Source organism: Molossus molossus, unplaced genomic scaffold (genome assembly GCF_014108415.1).
Source record: "Molossus molossus isolate mMolMol1 unplaced genomic scaffold, mMolMol1.p scaffold_m16_p_11, whole genome shotgun sequence".
NCBI lineage: Eukaryota > Metazoa > Chordata > Mammalia > Chiroptera > Molossidae > Molossus > Molossus molossus.
The window spans coordinates 18,034,519-18,052,259 of NW_023425346.1; the positions used below are offsets into that span (position 1 = coordinate 18,034,519).

Here is a 17,741-nt window from a genome sequence, read left to right on the forward strand (position 1 = left end):
TCATGGGAACCCGCTCTGTGGCCACCTTGATTTAGCCCCTTAAGACTCTCTTTGGACGTCTGACCTCCGGACTGTCAGATACGTTTGCGCTCATTTGTTCCTGCGGCCGAGACTAGTCTCAGGCCTCTTATGTAGAAACAAACCGAACTTCCATTGTTTTTACACATAAGGCACTTAGGCATGGCAATTATTTTTAAAAGTATGCTGTTATTTTGAAGGCATGCCATTTGTGAACATTTAACCTTCTCAACTGTGATTGGACCCCATATGACCAACTTGTCATTCAAAAGGCATCTTTGTTTTAAAGATGAAAGTGAGTAATGGGTTCTGAAAGACCGAAATGTCCATCATAAGCAACTGTTAACACAGTTTTTAAAATTAAAGATAAAAATTATATTTGGTAGAATAACAATTATTCATGTAAAAGAGTTGGGGGTCTCCAGAGGGAGTTTTGCAATTACAAGTGACCCTCCTCCCTCTTCAGTTTCGCTAGTTAGAAGCCAGAAAGTCAACATTATAAAGGCGGGAGCCATGGAGACAGAAAAGAATGAGGCCTGGAGACCTGTGGAGCAAGATGCTGTGGCCAGCAGTGTGGTATGATCCAAGGAGACAGGGAGAAAGGGGAGTTGTTTTTATATATTGCTGTAAATTATATACATGTATTTGGATCCTCTTTAAAGTTTTCAAGAAATACAGAGTAAGGATATACGCGATTTGGGGATTTCTTCTGGTTGTTGGAAGATACACGGTACATGTCTATGATGTTATTCGAATCCTTCCTCGAGGGTTACTTTTTCACTTAGGAATGCTGTAGTTCGCAGGTGTTCGAGCAGTGGACCAATAATACCGTAACAAGTAGGCATTTGTTTTCCTCTTATAACAAGAAGCCGAGAGGTGTGTAATGTGGGAATGGTTCCTCAAGGAGCCAGCTCTTTTCATCTTGTCCGGATCATTGGAGTGGCTTTCAAGCTCAGACTTGTATCTTGTTTGAATGATGGTTACCGCCACTCTAATAAGCATCATGACCTCATTCGAAGGCAGGAAGGACAGGGGTGGCCCAGGTGAGAACCGGTCTCCTCCTACATTCCTATTAAAAGGAAACAAATGATCTTTCCCAGAATCCCGCAGCAGACTTTCCCTTAGATCTCGCTGGCCGGCACTGGGTCACATGTTGCCCCATCTGCTCGTAGAGTCGAGGTGGAGAAAGCAAGAATCTGACTTTGCCGACTCTGCGGTCGAAGGTAACAGACAATGAGGCTGGGAGTGACTTTTTGGATGGCCAGCCAATGGTGTCTGCTGCTAGTATCCAGTCTCTTTTGTGTTCAAGGAGCTCCAGGTTGATGGGCAGCAGATTTGGGAACTCAGTGAGGGCTACAGCTGTGCCCTGAAGTCTGTTCTCCAGGGGAAAGCCACTGCAGAACTCTGGGAAAATGCCGGCATTCCTCTCACCAGTGTATTTCCCAGCGATGAGGCAAATGCATGTCTTCTGGGCCACCTTGGGGAATCTGGTATTGGGAGGGGTAAGTAGGCCACACCTGATAGATCTATTAGATCATTTTCCTACATTCTTGGTTTCCTCCCTCCATATCATATAAAGGTGTTTCTGGCATCTCCCTTTTAAAAGAAGAATGTTAGCAGAGACCTTAGAAGCCAGCTCTAGAACCAGGCCGAGTCTCTGCTTCACCACTTACAAAGCTGCACGTGGGAAGCTGCTGAAACTTTAAGCTCCTCAGTTTCTTCTTTTATACGTAAAGGTGATCGTAAGTCTCTCAAAGCTTATTTTTAGGATTAAATAACTTAAAATATAAAAGTGTTTTAAACAGTGCTTGGCACCTCGTCAGGGCTCTAGGAGAGCCAGCCAGCTTTGTTATTTATGCCGGCCCTCATGAGTCTAGATGTCAATAGCCCACTGAGCAGGTGATCAGTACAACTCCCGCTGCTCAAGTGAGCCTAGAATTTTGCTAACTGCCTCCATATCAACAGAGTCAGCCTGATCTAAAGCTTTATTCTTCCTTCTTTGGTCTAGACTTCTCAGACGCCCTTGCCACATGAATTCCCCAGATTTTTGCTTTTATAGATTAGCAGAAACTCACAACTCCTGTGATGGGTAAGGCTCCTTCAGGATTTGACTTTCCAACTGGTCTCTTTTCAATGTGTTAGGAACCTCACCATTGCCTTCACTTGGCAAGGGAAGCCAACACGGGGCTCAAGGGGTGAAGGGCGCACTTTATTAAGTCAGCTGGTTTGCCCCGATGTCTCCAGGCAGTACTCAGGGTCCTACTCTGTCCGAATCAATGCCCTTGGTTTCAAATAAGACAATGTTTAAGCTGTGAATTTAAGTGACTTTGTAATTTGGCAACCCACAAGAATCAAACTTCGTTTTCAGTTTTTACCTATTTAAGCCCCCAGCTGCTAGAAAAAAAGAAAGTGTGTTGTTATTGTTGTTGTCTGCTTTAGAACTTACAGAAAATCCCTGGTATGTATGTGCTTTGATCTGAGGACTTGGGGATTTGAGCTAAGGCATTAGGGTTAGAGCTCATTATTCTCTTGCTTTAAGCTGTCCAACTCCATAAAAATATATCTTACTCCTTTAGTCCTATGTTCCTCAATTGCTACCTGGTCTCCCCAAAGCTTGATTTCAATGGCCCCTTTATTTTAGGTAAGTACAGCTGATAATTTAATGTTTTGCTACTGTCTGCTCCTGGCCACCTGCATCAAACCCCTTTAAAGCGGCTGGGTTTTCAACCTTTAGCCTTAATTAGACTAGATAACCCATCCCTGATTTCTTCTGTTTCCCTGAGGGTTTTGTCTCTTGATTCTAATGTATCAGTCAGACAATTTAACTACAAACAACAAAAGCTTACTCTGACTGATTTAAGGAGGAAAGGAATTTATTTAAAGGCAAGATAGAGTCAGGCTCAGAGGCCCATGCATCTAGAGAAATCATGTCATTGAACAGGTACGGTGCAGACGCTGCTGCCCCTGCCACCAAGTACGAGACAGCTCAGCGTACATTATCAGCATCATGGCATCCGTCACTGGGTGCCATCTAGCCATGCTGTCCCCAAAAAGCCATAACCACCTTTACCGTCAGAGGCGTTACCTTCCACCAGAGTTACATAGTAAATAATTCTTAAGCCAGAAAAGATTTCAGGTCCTGGACAGGAAAAAACAATGCATTTGTCTATTTCACAGAGACCTGCTCCAAGACTGAATCACTTGGGTCCCAGATTTACATGCACAATTGCTATGTTGTTGCTTTAATATTCTTAAAGCAAGAGAATAATGAGCTCTAACCCTAATATCTTAGCTCAAATTACAAGTCCTCAGATCAAAGCACATACATACCAGGGATTTTCTATAAGTTCTATAGGTCAAGAAATGTGGTTTTTGTGTAGTACCTTAAATATCCTCTTTAGTTCTTAGTGTACCCTTCAGAGTGGTTTCTGCCCTGATCTTCATTTCTTCCTGGTTTTCTGGGGATGGGCAGCGTAGCAGAAAGATTTTAGCTTTTGGAGTCAGGAAAACTTTGGAGTTAATCCTGACTCCGGCCCTAAATAACAGTGCCTTGCAGTGGACATATTGCCTAACTTTTTAAAGTCTTGGCTTATTCTTCTTTAAAAATGGGTATAGTAAAATCTGCTTTATGAGTTGTTATGAGGATGAATGTAATTCACATAGAGCTTAGTAAGAGATGCTGAGAAACAATGGACTTGATTGTGTGGACAGAGTTGTGCTTTTGAAGTTTGCAATAGAGCAATTATCTGAAGTAGGGCACATGGGATAAACATGGAAAAAAGGTGGAACAGACTTAGCAATACCAACAGACACTGATGCCTTGCTGTAAAGTAACCCCAAATATCCTTCTTCTATTAACCTAACACCTGTTTACAAGGGATAGAAATGCTAAAAAAATGAATCATTGTTCACAAGGTAAGCATGACCTTGACCATCAACTACCAGAGTGTTCACTATTGAAATCCCACTGTGTGGTTTTCTCACACTCTAAGTTGGTTAATGAAGTCTCTCTTGACAGGACGAGATGAAATATGCAACTCTATCCCAGTAAGCATCTTTATGTCGATAAGCTGTGTCCTTTAGCCATTATTACTATAAATTAAAATTCTCACTCCGGAGCAGTTTGGGTGAGACACCCGAGAAGGCAGCAGCGCCTCTGGTGGGGTTATCCTGGCTGAGCGTGGGGCTCCAGGGACTGTCTTTACTGCCTGTGGCCTGCAAGCCGAGGTGAGCAGGCTGACACGATCTGAGCATCCCTACACCAGGAACAGGGCACGGTGGACTTCGTGGACTGATAATTCTGAGGCAGGTTTCCTTAAAGGACCGCAGCTTGACATTTTGTGTTTGTTGGGAGGCTCGGCTTTGGAGGTAGGTATCAAGAATGATGTTTCCTTGACTTTGCCTCTGTGTTCGCTTCATCAGTGTCTCTCATACTTAAAGTCTTAAAAGAGGCACTGGAATATCGCGGTGTTCCCATGGACCAGGTTTTGCAGATTTGGGGAAACAAAGGCTATGTTTCAGCTCAGAGTATTGTTTGCATTATTGGGAAAATTCTTCCCTTAAAACCTTGCCCCAGGCCTGATTTGAGTTGATCCTTCTCTTGAACTCTGCAGACTATGGTAACTGAGGATTTGTAGTTCCATCTTTTGCGGATATTTTGGGTGTGGCAAACGATGAAGCCAGCTATCTCAGATTTTGAAATGGTGCAATGAAAAAAATGGGGAAGATGAGAAAACTGAATTTTTCCATCCTTTGCAATTAGTTTGCAATCCTGTCACCTGCTCTAAGATATAACACACCAATGAAAAATGCTCAGCCTGCATGTGAAGTTGCAATGTAAAAAAATAGCTGCCCTTGAAGATGAATGAACTGTTGGGGGCTCTCTGATTGCTGCAATTGTGGAAATGCCAGAACTGAAAACAGTACAGATCTGGCTCCTCTGACTGGTTTGATGGGCCTGGTGGTTTGGGACAAGTGCCATCATCAGGGACTGCTCAAGTGAGTGTCAGACTGACTCCATCCTCAAGTTCAGTGCTTCCTTCTCCCTCCCTCTCTCCCACCCCTCAGTTTTCTTCTCTAAAACCTCGGTGTTCTCCTCTTGAAAAGCCAGGATTTAATAATATTTGTGACTCAAATAATTCAGCAACTGAAATGAAAAAAGAGCACCCAGGTGCTAGTAAGACCAATTATAGTCATCATTCAAAAAGTCAGAAAAACAGTGATGTTCCAAACATGTTGGATATTTTAAAGGATATAAATAAGATTAAACTTCATGCTATCAAATGGTCACCTGGAGGTAGACCCATTCACAAGAGGAAAGCACATGATTCACATTAGCATCCAGTGTCTTTATTTTATTTTTTAAAATGTATCTTTATTGTTGAAAGTATTACAGATATCTTTCCTTATCCCCACCACTCAACACCCTCCCCGCTCCCTCCCTTCCCCTCCTTCACCACACTGTTGTCTATGTCCACTGGTTATGCATACATGCTTATCAGTTCTTTTTTTTTTTTTTTTATCCTCACCCGAGGACACTTCTTTATTCTTTGTTCAGATAGAGCAGGAGGGGGAGAGAGAGAGAGAAACATCGATGTGAAAGGGACACATCGAGTGGCTGCCACCCGCACGACCAACCAGGGCCGGGGACAAACTGCAACCGAGGTACATGTCCTTAGCGGGAACCGAACCCGGGTCTCTCCGGACCGCAGGCCGACGCTCTAACCGCTGAGCAAAACCGGCCAGGGCTGCTTATCAGTTCTTTGGTTTATCTCTTCCTCCCCACACCCCTTCCCTCTGAGCTTTGTCAGTCTGTCCCCTACTTCCATGTCTCTGGATCTATTTTGTTCATCAGCTTATTTTGTTCATTAGATTCCACATATAAGTGAAATCATGTGATACTTGTCTTTCTCTGGCTGGCTTATTTTGCTTAGCATAATACTCCCCAGATCCCTCCATGTGGTCTCAAAGGGCAAAAGATCTTTCTTTCTTACAGCTGCATAGTATTGTATTGTGTATATGTATCACAGCTTTCTTATCCACTCATCTATTGATGGACATTTGGGCTATTTCCAGATCTTAGCTGTTGTCAATAGCACTGCTATGAACATAGGGGTGCATATATTCTTTCTGATTGGTGTTTCAGGCTTCTTAGGGTATAGTCCTAGAAGTGGATCACTGGGTCAAATCGCAGTTCCATTTTTAATTTTCTGAGAAAACACCATATTGCTTTCCATAGTGGCTGCACCAGTCTGCATTCCCACCAGCAATGCACTAGAGTCCCCTTGTCTCCACACCCTCCTCAGCACTTGTAGTTTGAGGATTTGTTGATGGCAGCCATTCTGACAGGTGTGATGCCTCATTATAGTTTTAATTTGTATCTTTCTGATGATTAGTTACATTGAGCATTTTTTCTTGGCCATTTGTGTGTCCTCTTTAGAGAAGCGTCTATTCAGGTCCTCTGCCCATTTTTTAATTGGATTGTCTTCCTTTTGTTGAGTTGTATGAGTACATTATATATTTTGGAGAGTAACCCATTATGTGATGTTTCATTGGCAAATATTTTCCCCATACAATGGTTTCCCTTTTCATTTTGATGCTGATTTCTTTTGCTGTGCAGAAGCTTTTTAGTTTGATGTAGTCCCATGTATTAATTTTTTTCTTTGTTTCTCTTGCCCTAGGCAATGTATTGGTGAAAATTCTGCTGCTTGTGATGTTTTAGATTTTGCTGCCTTCATTTTCTTATAGGATTGTTATGGTTTCACAAATTACATTTAAGTATTTTATCCATTTTGAGTTTATTCTTGTGTAAGGTGTAAGTTGGTTGTCTAGTTTTACTTTTTTTTCATGTACCTGTTCAATTTTTGCAATACCATTTATTGAAGAGACTGTCTTTACTCCATTGTATGCATTTACCTCCTTTGTCAAATGTTAATTGAGCATGTTTTGGGTCAATTTCTGGGTTCACTGTTCTGTTTCATTGATCTATATGCCTGTTCTTGTGCCAGTACCAGGCTGTTTTGATTACAGTGGCTTTATAGTGTAACCTGATATCCAGAATTATCATCCCTCCCACTTTATTTTTCTTTTTCAAGATTGGTGTGGCTATTTAGGGTCTTTTTGGTTCCTTATACATTTTTGGGGTATTTGCCCTAGATCTGTGAAATATGCCATTGATATTTTGATAGGGATTGCAATGAATCTATAGATTGCTTTAGGTAGTATGAACTTTTTTTTTTGGTACGTGCCCCTAGCAGGGACCGATCCTGGGACTCTCTGGTCTGCAGGCCGATGCTCCAACTGCTGAGCCAAACTGGCCAGAGCTCTTTGATTTTTTTTTTTCTTTTAGTATAAACATTTTAATGATGTTGATTCTTCTAATCCATGAACATGGTATACACTTCTACTTTTTTTTTTTATATCTGTCTCTATTTCCTTTTTCAATGTCCTGTAGTTTTCTGAGAACAGGTCTTTTACCTCCTTGGTTGAGTTTATTTTTAGGTATCTTAATTTTTTTGTTGCAATGGTAAATGGAATTTTTTTTTCCAGTTTTTCTTTCTGAGTGTTCACTATTGGTGTATAAAAATGCCATTGATTTCTGATGTTGATTTTGTACCCAGCTACTTAGCCAAATTCATTTATAAAATTGAGTAGTTTTTTGGTGGAGTCTTTAGAGTTTTCTATGTATAGTATGTCATCTATGAACAATGACAATTTCACTTCCTTCTTTCCAATTTGGATGCCTTTTGTTTTATTTTTTCTTGTCTGATCACTGTGGCTAAGACTTCCAGTACTATGTTGAATAAGAGTGATGAAAGCAGACATCCCTGTCTTGTTACTGTCTTTAAGGGAATTTTTTTTAAAGTTTTTGCCCATTGAGTATGATGTTGGCTGTAGGTTTGTCATATATGGCCTTTATTATGTTGAGATATAGAATCCATTGTTTTTTATATCCCAGGCAAAAATTTGCATTCCAAGAAGACTATTCCTTTGAGAAAGAAAATAGGTCTTGGGAGTCTTCTCCATTTTTTAGTCCAGAAACTTCAAGGTTTGGACAATCACATTTCACAATCAGAAGGACAGTGAACTAAAGGAAGACTGACAAACACAAAAAGTGTTGTGACCAAGGTGTGAACAATTCAAGCTGTATGTACATTTACAAGGAAAGAAATATGCCAGCATGCCTTTCACTATATGTTAATCTTCTGTTAATAAAATTAAATGAAGTCTGTTCACAAGGATGTATTATTAGTACTGAGGTCTGAAAAGTCTTGACTCTTAAGAATACCTGTCTCTGGTTTTCGAACATCCAGCAGTTAACTCATTACTGATGATAGGTATATTGATTTTTTTTTCCATGTATGATAATGTTACTAAAGGCTGAATGAACACTTTGAGTGATTTTCCTAAGAACTAAACAGTAAATGACTTAATGTTTCTCATAAGAGAACAGTAGGGTCTCACTATAAGGTAACAGTAACCATTTTAATGGATTAAGAAATTATGGTAAACTAAGTCTATATTGTACCACTCAGTAAATGATGGTATGTTTGAGTTTTTTAAAAACAATTTATTAAAGAAGTTATGATGTCTTCATTTAAGAACCTTTGAATCTTTTCAAATTTGGTAGTGATCTGGTTAACTGGCCTCCAGGACCTTGGAGATTTTCAAAGAATATAATTTTCTCATTAAGCTAGTCTTAGTTTGAATCATAGAGGTTGACCCTCCTAAAAATTCTTTCTAAAGGTAATAAAGAATTATTCTTAGAAACTGATTTGATAAATGATAGTATTTAAAGATTCTTCTTCATAAGTGTTTCCTATACTTGCTATGTAAATATGTATGCCTATCATTTTTTTACTTTTGTTCCTTATTACCATTATACTCTGTTCCTCTGTAAATAGAATGTAAAATAAAAGTGCCTTTGTAACCTGAAAAAATAAAATAAAATCTTAGCTCTGTACGAAAATCAATTGATAGTATTAATTTTACTCAAAGGCATTGTAAGTATATTATTTACAGACATAAATAGTATATATATATATATGTAACATATTTGTATTATATGAAATACATACAATGTGTGTGCATATTATTTTATATCCTTATACTTTCTCTATATACACATACACATTCGTAAAGAAAAATCCTGAAATAATAATCATTTGTAATATCCTCTATAGCAGTGAGTCTGAAAAGTATAAATGATTGACACCTTTCAAAAATCTTTAGGCAACCAGGTGGTACAATTATTAACCATCCTCAGGAACTTGGCTTCAAAGCAAATCAATTAGGATTAGAATCTGTACCATCAGTCTCCAAAGCACAGGAAGTCTGACCACCAGATGTCACCATTCTTCTATTCCGCTCCCAGTGCCAGAGCGTTTGAGATGCTATTTTCTTCCAAGGGACTGAGGGAAATAGTGCCTCCCAATATTCCTGGGATTTCACCAAAAGGTCTTATTAAGAGGAATCGTCCTGCCCATGCAGATTTCCTGTGGCTCTTGAGCATCACCTGAACAGTTTCTGACAGCTGAGGATCCAAGTGATAATTTCGGGCCCATCTGATCAGAAAATGTTAAAGCCATTTCCTCCCGTTTGAAGTTAAAGGTAGGACTGGCCTACTGTGCCTAGAGCCTAGAGCTAGCCCAACCCGAGAGAGGCCATCTGGTGTTTTCTATCCAGATCGCAGAGCCAGGAGACTTCCTTAACTAGCTGGGTGGCCTGAGAGCTCACCAACAAAATGAGGGAGTTGGACTAAGTCATTTCTAGGTCCCCCAAATTCCATGATTCTTTGTTTTTAATGCCTTTGCTGGACAGGGTAGGCAGCAGGATGGGGTGATTGATATAAGTTCAAGAAAGAAGACCCCAGGGAGGACACTGAAATGGGGTTGGAGAAATCCTGCAGGGAACAAAAGGGAAAGTTGAACATAAACTCATACAGTAACCTGATATAGTGACTGGTTACATTGCCTGGAACTTGCTGGGGTTATAAACCTTGTCATTTTCACCCATAAGTAATCCACCAGGCCACTGTCCTTGTATTCTAATACCACTTAACAATAATCTATAATGCTTACTGATGTAAATGCACTGGGCTTGGCTGGATTTAATGTCATGCCAGTCAATGTTCTTTGTGGTGCCTTCAGGACATGGGATATGTTTTATTTTATTTTTTTGAATCTACAACAGTACAATGTTCAGCTAGCCTGTCCACAGTATTCATAAAATACAGGATGGGAGGAGAGACGAGAAAGAGAAATGGAATTAATTTACTGAGCACCTACTATGTGCCAGGTATTGCTAAGTACTTTACATATATTTTATTTCATCTTCAAAATAACCTCATGAAGCTAAATTCATATGGTTAAGTGGCTTGCCCAAGGTTACAAAAACCAAGTAGCAGAAACTCATACTGCTTCATTTAACCCATTCTACTGGGGTGGAAAGGCTCAAAGCATGTTTGAGATGGTTGAGCTCAGTCTCCCCTCACGGGGCTTCACTGCTGGAATGGCCCTAGTGCTTCTAGAGGCCTGGACTGCACCACTTAGGAGGGTGCAGTGCCATATTAGCATTTGCACACTGCCCGTGACCTTGCTAGAATATTATCTGTGGCCGGGATCAAACTGTCTCCCTTCTTTCTTTTTCCCTTTGGGCTGCGGAATAGTCCTACTGTTGGTATAAGTCCTCTTCGGCAGGGTTGATAGTTTGCAGACGGCCCCTGAGAGGCTGGGGCGTTTCGAATTGGCTGAGCGCTCCGCCGGGGAGGGCGGAGAGTTTGCCAAACGTCCCTGGCCGGAATCCCTGCCTTCCAGAACCGCGATCCTAGAAGCGGGGAGAAGTTGGAGAGGTCGGGTAAGAGAGGGTTGGAAGAAATTGTGGACCGACCCCCACCATGGTCGGCTGAGCTCCCGAAGAGTGTCTCTGCCGCGTCCGGGCCGAGTGTGGACGCGCCGCGCGCAGCCCCGCCAGGGCTGGGAGTTTGCAGACCGTCCCTGCCGCGACCAGCTCGGCGGCGGCCCTGCGGCTCCCGCGGCAGCCGCGGTGGCCCCTGGCGCGATCCAGCCCTGGTAGCCGCACCGCCGACTCGGGGCGCCGCAACTCCGTGCCCCGCTGCGCCTTGGGCCCCGCTGGGACGGCGACGGGTGGGCGCTCCCGGCTGCTGCTGCTGCCCGAAACGGAGGTGAGAGCCACTGGGTCGGGGCGATCGCGTCCAAACTCGCCATCTCCGCGGGAAGATGCACGCAGAGCGGACCGTGGAGGTCGCAGGGAGCTGGGTGCGGGCGGGGAGAGCCCGAATCGAGGGTGGCGCAGCCTCGGGCTTTTGCGCGCCGCCCCTCTGCCGCCTGCGTGGGTGCCCCGGCCGCGGCTGCTCTGCGGGATCCGGAGTGCAGCCGGGGACGCGCCTTGAGGCGCCCACCTGCCCGTGGCAGCCCGTATCCAGGGGGGGGGCTGCAGGCCCCCAGGACCCGTGTGGAAGCGCTTTGTGGAGGTTTTCAGGGACTGTCCAGAGGAAGCTTCGGTTGTGCGGGCTGGAAGCGAGTGGCTGGGGATGGCAGCTGGGCGCTCAGACCGCGGAGGAGCTTTGGTGGGGTCATGCCAGGGGTATGGGCCGGACTGGGTTCCCCCGAACTTGGGCGCTCAGGGCAGGCTCAGCCACGGGCCAGTGAGGAGGAAGAAGAGGGAGGCTGGCCCCGGGTCCCAGGGGAAGAGGGATGCGGCGGGCAGGCGCTCCGGTCCGGGGACCAGGGCAGTACAGCAGTGTTCCCCACCCCTTGGGGACGGCCGGCGGCCCGCGATCCCGCCAGCGCGCTGGCCAGCCTGCCTGGCTGGAGAGACTACGGGGAGCGTAGAGTCCACACCCGCGCACACACTCCCCGAGAGCATGCTCAGTGCGGCCCTGGGAACTTCCTGCCGAGTCGCGAGCGGCCCTGGCCCCTTCCCGGCCCGCTGCTCGCAAAGTTGGGGGCGGCGGGCGCTCGAGTGTGGGTGGGGGCGCGGGGCGCGGCGCCCGGCTGTCGCCCTTTGGCGTTCTGGTTCCCTGCAACGCCTTTGCCCGGCCCCAAGGCGCTTCTCTCGTCCACCGCCCTCGCGGCTGGGAACAGAGGCGTGGATGTCATCCCCCGCTCCCCGAGGCCAGGTCGAAGGCCCGGTGGCCAGAGGCCTGGCGGTGCGGCTGCCTGCCAGGTGGACCCGCTCGCGGTGCGCTCGCCACGCGCACGGACCCCGTGCAGTGAGCAGACTGGGTGGAAGGGGGTGTGTGAGCACCGGGCCCTTGGCGCACATACTCGCTGTCACACACAAAGCCTCGGTTTCATAGCCACCGCGCCTTAGAGGAAGGAGGTGCCACTTGCATTGTCCAGCCGCTTTTGGAGCATCAACTGGGTGCGCAGTGCCCGGGGGATGCCGGAATCAGGCGATGCATATGGTTTTCAGAGATGCCAGAAAAGAAGTCTGTGGTCCAGTACTCCTGGCACTTACTGTGAGGCCTGGCACTGGGCGGACGCCTCTGTGGGCACTGGGTTCTGGTAGCTTAGTTGGGCACTTAGGAGGTTGTGAAGTTGGGGAGGAGAAAGCTGAGGTTTGGGTGGGGTTCGGGTGGGATGGCAACACTGCACTTGGAAACATTTGAATCCAAGTGTTAGAGGCAGAATGGATCTCATTCTAAAGAGTCACGTGGGAATCTGGTGTCCCCACCCCCTTCATTGTCAGGACCTGGGACACTTGGTTGGTTTTTAACTCCAAGAGATCCTCCGCTCCACTGTGTTAGCCACTGTGTTACATACTGAGCCTTGACCCAGGATCAGAGCTTGCTTGTTTTTAATTTGAGAGAATCTTAAAACAGATTTTTATGATGGGCAAACCATCACAGATCTGTTCTTCATAAATGAATTTTCACCCTCTCCTCCCTCTTCCTTCTTTCCTACAAATTGTTTTTGTTATTGTTCAGGGCTGAGAGAGGCATCCTAAATTTTTTGGCTGTTAGGATGAGAGCAAAGCTCCCCTGTCTACAGGTCTTTTAAGTTTCTCTAGTTACCAAGTTGATGCCCATGTAGTCAACCTGACGTGGAAAGGCATGAGAAATGAAGTGATGGAGGATGGGAAGAGGGTGACCTTTCCCCCTGTTAGTGACTGGCAGAAGAGGAAAAGGAAGCTGCTCTGCCTGACACCAGACTCTGGCTTTTCCTTTCTTCTCCTCCTTTGTTCTAGCCAGCCTTCCAGGATCTGGGAGACTTTTGACTGGAGTCATTAGGGGAAAGGAGTCTGCAGTCCTGGTTGGGGGATTTACCAGGCTTGCATCTACGCAAGCGGCACTGGTTGGTTTTAAAACGGACTGCAATGGCAGCAGGGCTAAGGAGCTCGCCCGATCTGCCGGGGGCATCTGTGTGTTTCGGCCAGTGCTCAAAGCAGCTCATGGGCTTTCGAGTCCTCCCAGCAGTGCGCATTTCAAGTGCTGTGTGTTTGGAAGTGTGAAAACAGTACTCATTTATATATAGTCCCACATCCATATAGTTTTTTATAAAGAAGCATGGGCATACGTATGTGCATATGCAGCGTTCTTTGGTAGCATCTTGGAGCTGGAAGGGACATCAGAAGATCATAGGAACTCAATTTTCTCCTTTCTCATTCAGTTTTCTCAGTTTAAAAATAACCAGTCTTCTGCCCGGCTGGCTTCCCAAAGCATCTGATGCCAAGGTACCCCTGTGATCCTAGCTCAGGAGGAGGTCTCTGGCTTCTCCTCTGAAAAGTGGCTCCTTGGGATCTAGTCTAGATGTACTCTGACATTTGACATGGCTTTTTCTAATGAATGCTCCATATGGCTTGGGATCTAAGTCACTGCAGTCACTCTTAGAGTGATTTTGGCAGGGGATAGACAGCAGTGTGTATAAAATTACAAAGAGCAGTCATCAGTTAAGACTTGGGCTGGGAAGTTTGTGTCCTTTCGTGCCCTGTCATCCAGGAAGATAGTTGCTCTGCGCCTTCCCAGGAGCAGTGGGGACTCATCTGTATTCCTCTTTCCTCATGTGTCTTGGCCTTCTGGCTCTAGGAATGTGGGGTGGTGGTTGGGATGGTATTCTACATCTGTGTTGATGTTATTATAGTAGGTCTCAGGAAAGCATGTGTTATCGGGAATGTTTTCTCTGGGGGTTTATTATGGCAGATGTAAAATTTGGGGAAGGATCCTGGTGTCAGGTGAACAGTTAACAGATAGTCTTGGCTGAAGAAAGGTGTATGTGTTCCAGAATTAAGGTACTTAAAAAAAGGAAAGGAAATCATTTTATATTTGGGGGAGAGAGCCACGTGGGTGACACTTGAAAGGTTTGGGTCAGAAATAAATTTGGTACTTGTCAGTGCAAGTTTTACTAGGCTGCCTTTAAAGTTCATAATTGCTTTGAAGTATAGAGTCCCTCTTAATAGCCAGAATATGGCCATACTTTTAAATTTCTGTATGAAATCGAGTAAAGATCTCCCGATCTTCTTCAAGTTTCTAATCTAAGCCATGTCCCTATACTATCTTGCATCCTGAATCAGCCTCAAAAATCGAGCACAGTTGTGGTGACCTCTGTGCCAGCTGCAGGTGTCCTCACTGAGGGTCTATTGGCAGCCATCATGAGCCATGCTCTGTGCTGGTGCTGGGCATAAAGATGTCCTTTTTCAAAATTACCTCCTCACTTTTAATTTATCTGACCTTCTCTTTCTGTGTGTTAATGCAAACTAATAGCTCTTGGAAAACCGCCAAGGTGGTCCCAGAAGCCTTAGTACTGTAACAGTGTTTTCAGCTGGAAGAGTTGGGACTTGAGCTGTGTTTGCCCACTTGCTTTATTTATTTACTTGTTTTCTTCATTACTACAAGTAAACGTATCCTTTCCTGACTTGGTCGCATTTGGAGGGTTGTATGTGTGCATGAGAGGGGTTGGAGGTATCACTGTTTCTTCATAATCCCACAGCTGTCTTGTATGAACACATAACCTTCTGGAAAGAAAACAGACGCCTTTTTGTTGGGCCCTTTGGCCCCCAAAATCAGGAGAGGCAAAGGGCATGAGCTCTGGTGCCTGGATTTGGTGGGAGCAGTTGTCCTTGTAAAGTGGCAGCCCCCCCCCCCCCATGCCCGATTTATGCCTTCTGGACCCTGACCTCAGCTGGGGTGGTTACCTAGGACAGCTGAGGAGTATTTCTCCATCCTGTTGCTCTTGAACTCAAGAGTGGAATTAGCCAAGCACTTTGTTACTTGTAAGAGTTAAGTGCTGGTGTTTGCGATTTAGTTACCTACAGAAAAGGCAGCACTTCAAGGTTATCCCTGAAATAATAACAGCCTCACTTATTTGCACCCCTCTGTGATTTTTGTGCCTGGCCCTTGAGGGAATGTGTGCCGCCCACCCACTCCTGTCTCAGCCTCTCACTGTTGCAGTTATGAGCACAGACGGCTTGTAAGTTCTGTCATGCTGGTCAGATGCTTTTTATAAGTATGCTACACAGCACAGTCTTCCACTACAATAGTTTGGATCTCTTTCATGGCTCAGTCCCCTCTTGGGAGTGTTTTGTGTTGGTGATCAGTGTCGAGATTGTGTGTCTTGGAGAAATTTTAAGAACAGGTAGGCAAGAAAAGAGAGATGGTGATGAAAAAATGTACCTTTTGTATTTGACATGATTGCAAATGCTTCTTTGGTATTTCATTTTACTCCTCACTGCAACACTGAGGTAGACGCTAATGCCATGCCCAGTTTATACATACAGAGACTGAGACATTCGGGGTTCATGAAACTTGGTCAGGCTCACATACAGTTAACAAGTGGGAGGGAGAGGATTCAAACCCAGGGGTTCTAGGTCCAGGGCCCGTGCTAGCTGGACTGTGCTTAGTTGTAGAAGTTAGGAATCTCAGCCTGTGCTAGCAGTACCTTCTTCCCAGTTAAAGCCAAGAGAAGTCTTAGACACTCAGGGGCTGGAAGGAACTTGAGGAATACCCCTCCAGATCCTTGCTCTTTGTAGTTGAGGTCAGAGAGGTGCAGGGAGGTAGAAGGACTTGCTCCAGGTCTCACCGCAGAAATCAATGGGAATGCTGGGCCTCAGTTCTGACCCATGGCCCCAAGGGAACAATTGATAACAGCTGATAACAGATATGTTATCTGCTTTGTTCCAGAGTTGATCCAGGGGAAGAATGTAACAGTCTTTGGCATCTGCCCCTCCTGCTCGCCCCTCCCACTCCTAGAACTCTGTGCTTACACCCCCCTAAACCTGGAATTTGGTGGGGAGCAGGAGATGTGTCCACGTTCCACCACTATCCCCAAATGGGAGAATCTAAACTTTGGTGCCTTTAAGTGAGGTCTTCCCTTTTTTATGCCATTTTTTTTTTTTAATCCTCACCTGAGGATATTTTTATATTTTATCTTCAGATAGAGTTGGGGTTGGGGGGGAGAGAAACATCGATGTGAGAGCGACACATCGACTGGTCGCTACCCACACGACCCCAACCAGGGCTGGGGACAAACTGCAACCGAGGTACGTGCCCTTAGCGGGAACCGAACCCGGGACTCTGGTCCGCAGGCCGACGCTCTAACCGCTGAGCAAAACCGGCCAGGGTGCAGGGCTGTTTTTTAACAGTTTCAACAAAGGGTTGGTGAGGACATTCCCACAGTGTATGTGGAATCCTAGAAAGACTGCCGAGGCCCTGTAAAATGTTTCTCTGACCACTGGGATCTTCTTACCTGGTGGAATTTTCCTGTTGGGCACAGAGCACTGTTCCCTTTCATTCCACTCCTTTCCGCACCGGGCACACACATGTTCTCACCTGTTCTGCTTCTGAAGGTCGATTCTGGTTCCTAGTCCTTAGCTGCTCAAGGAGTGAGGTCTAGACCCGCTCACGGCCCACACAGAACAGTTCCGCTCAGTTCAAAGACAACACGCAAACGAACTCTTTCATCCAGCCCACGGGACCGCGACGCTGCAGCTCTTCTGTTGCAAAGTGAGGGGACTGGATGAGCTCTCCAGAGTTCTGTTCTGTCCTAATGCTGTCTAATCCTATGTATGTGGCAGAGGAGGTGTGGAGGAAGGAAACAAAATCCCCCTATGGACAAGAGAGAAAAATGTTCAGCAAAAACTCTAGTGGTTTTCGCCTTTGCTGGCAGACTAGTAGATAGTTTAAATGATTGAACTAGCCCTCTATTACCACTATCTCTTGGGATGTTTATTTTTGAATGTTGAGAAATAAAAAGCCTTGCTCCTTCTCAGCCTAGAAATAACCTGCTTCCCCTAGTGAAGCTACTTTTTTGCCCTTGGGAAATTGAGGTTCAAAGAGCAGAAGATGACCAGGCCCACAGAGAGCTCTGGTTCCGTGGCTCAGCGCCTGGGGAAGCGGCTGAGTATTTACGCGGCCAGGGCTATGCCCACTTCTGTTTACAGACCTGCGTCCCTGCTCCACTGTGGAACTACTTTGAAACAACAGGGAGTTTGATCAGTCTCCTTGAAGCTGCTTTTTTTAAACCATCTGTTATTTTTAGCATCAGTTTTTTTATTTACTAGTGTTCATGCTAATGAGGAGTTTTCTAAATGACCAATTTTTTCTCTTATATATTTTGTTTAGAAAAGCAGTCTTTCTGCCTCATGCTAAGCATGACCTTTCTGCTTTCTTTTCTTTCTTTCTTTTTTTTTATTTATCCTTACCCGAGGACATTTTTTTCCATTTTTTGCACAGATAGAGTGGGAGGGAGAGAGAGGAAGAGAGAGAG

The 17,741-nt window shown here is 45.1% G+C and overlaps 1 pseudogene; it reads left to right on the top strand.

The window, feature by feature from the left end:
• Positions 1-531: 531 nt before the first annotated feature.
• LOC118625577 lies at positions 532-8,103 on the top strand (annotated as a pseudogene).
• The last annotated feature ends 9,638 nt before the right edge of the window (positions 8,104-17,741 follow it).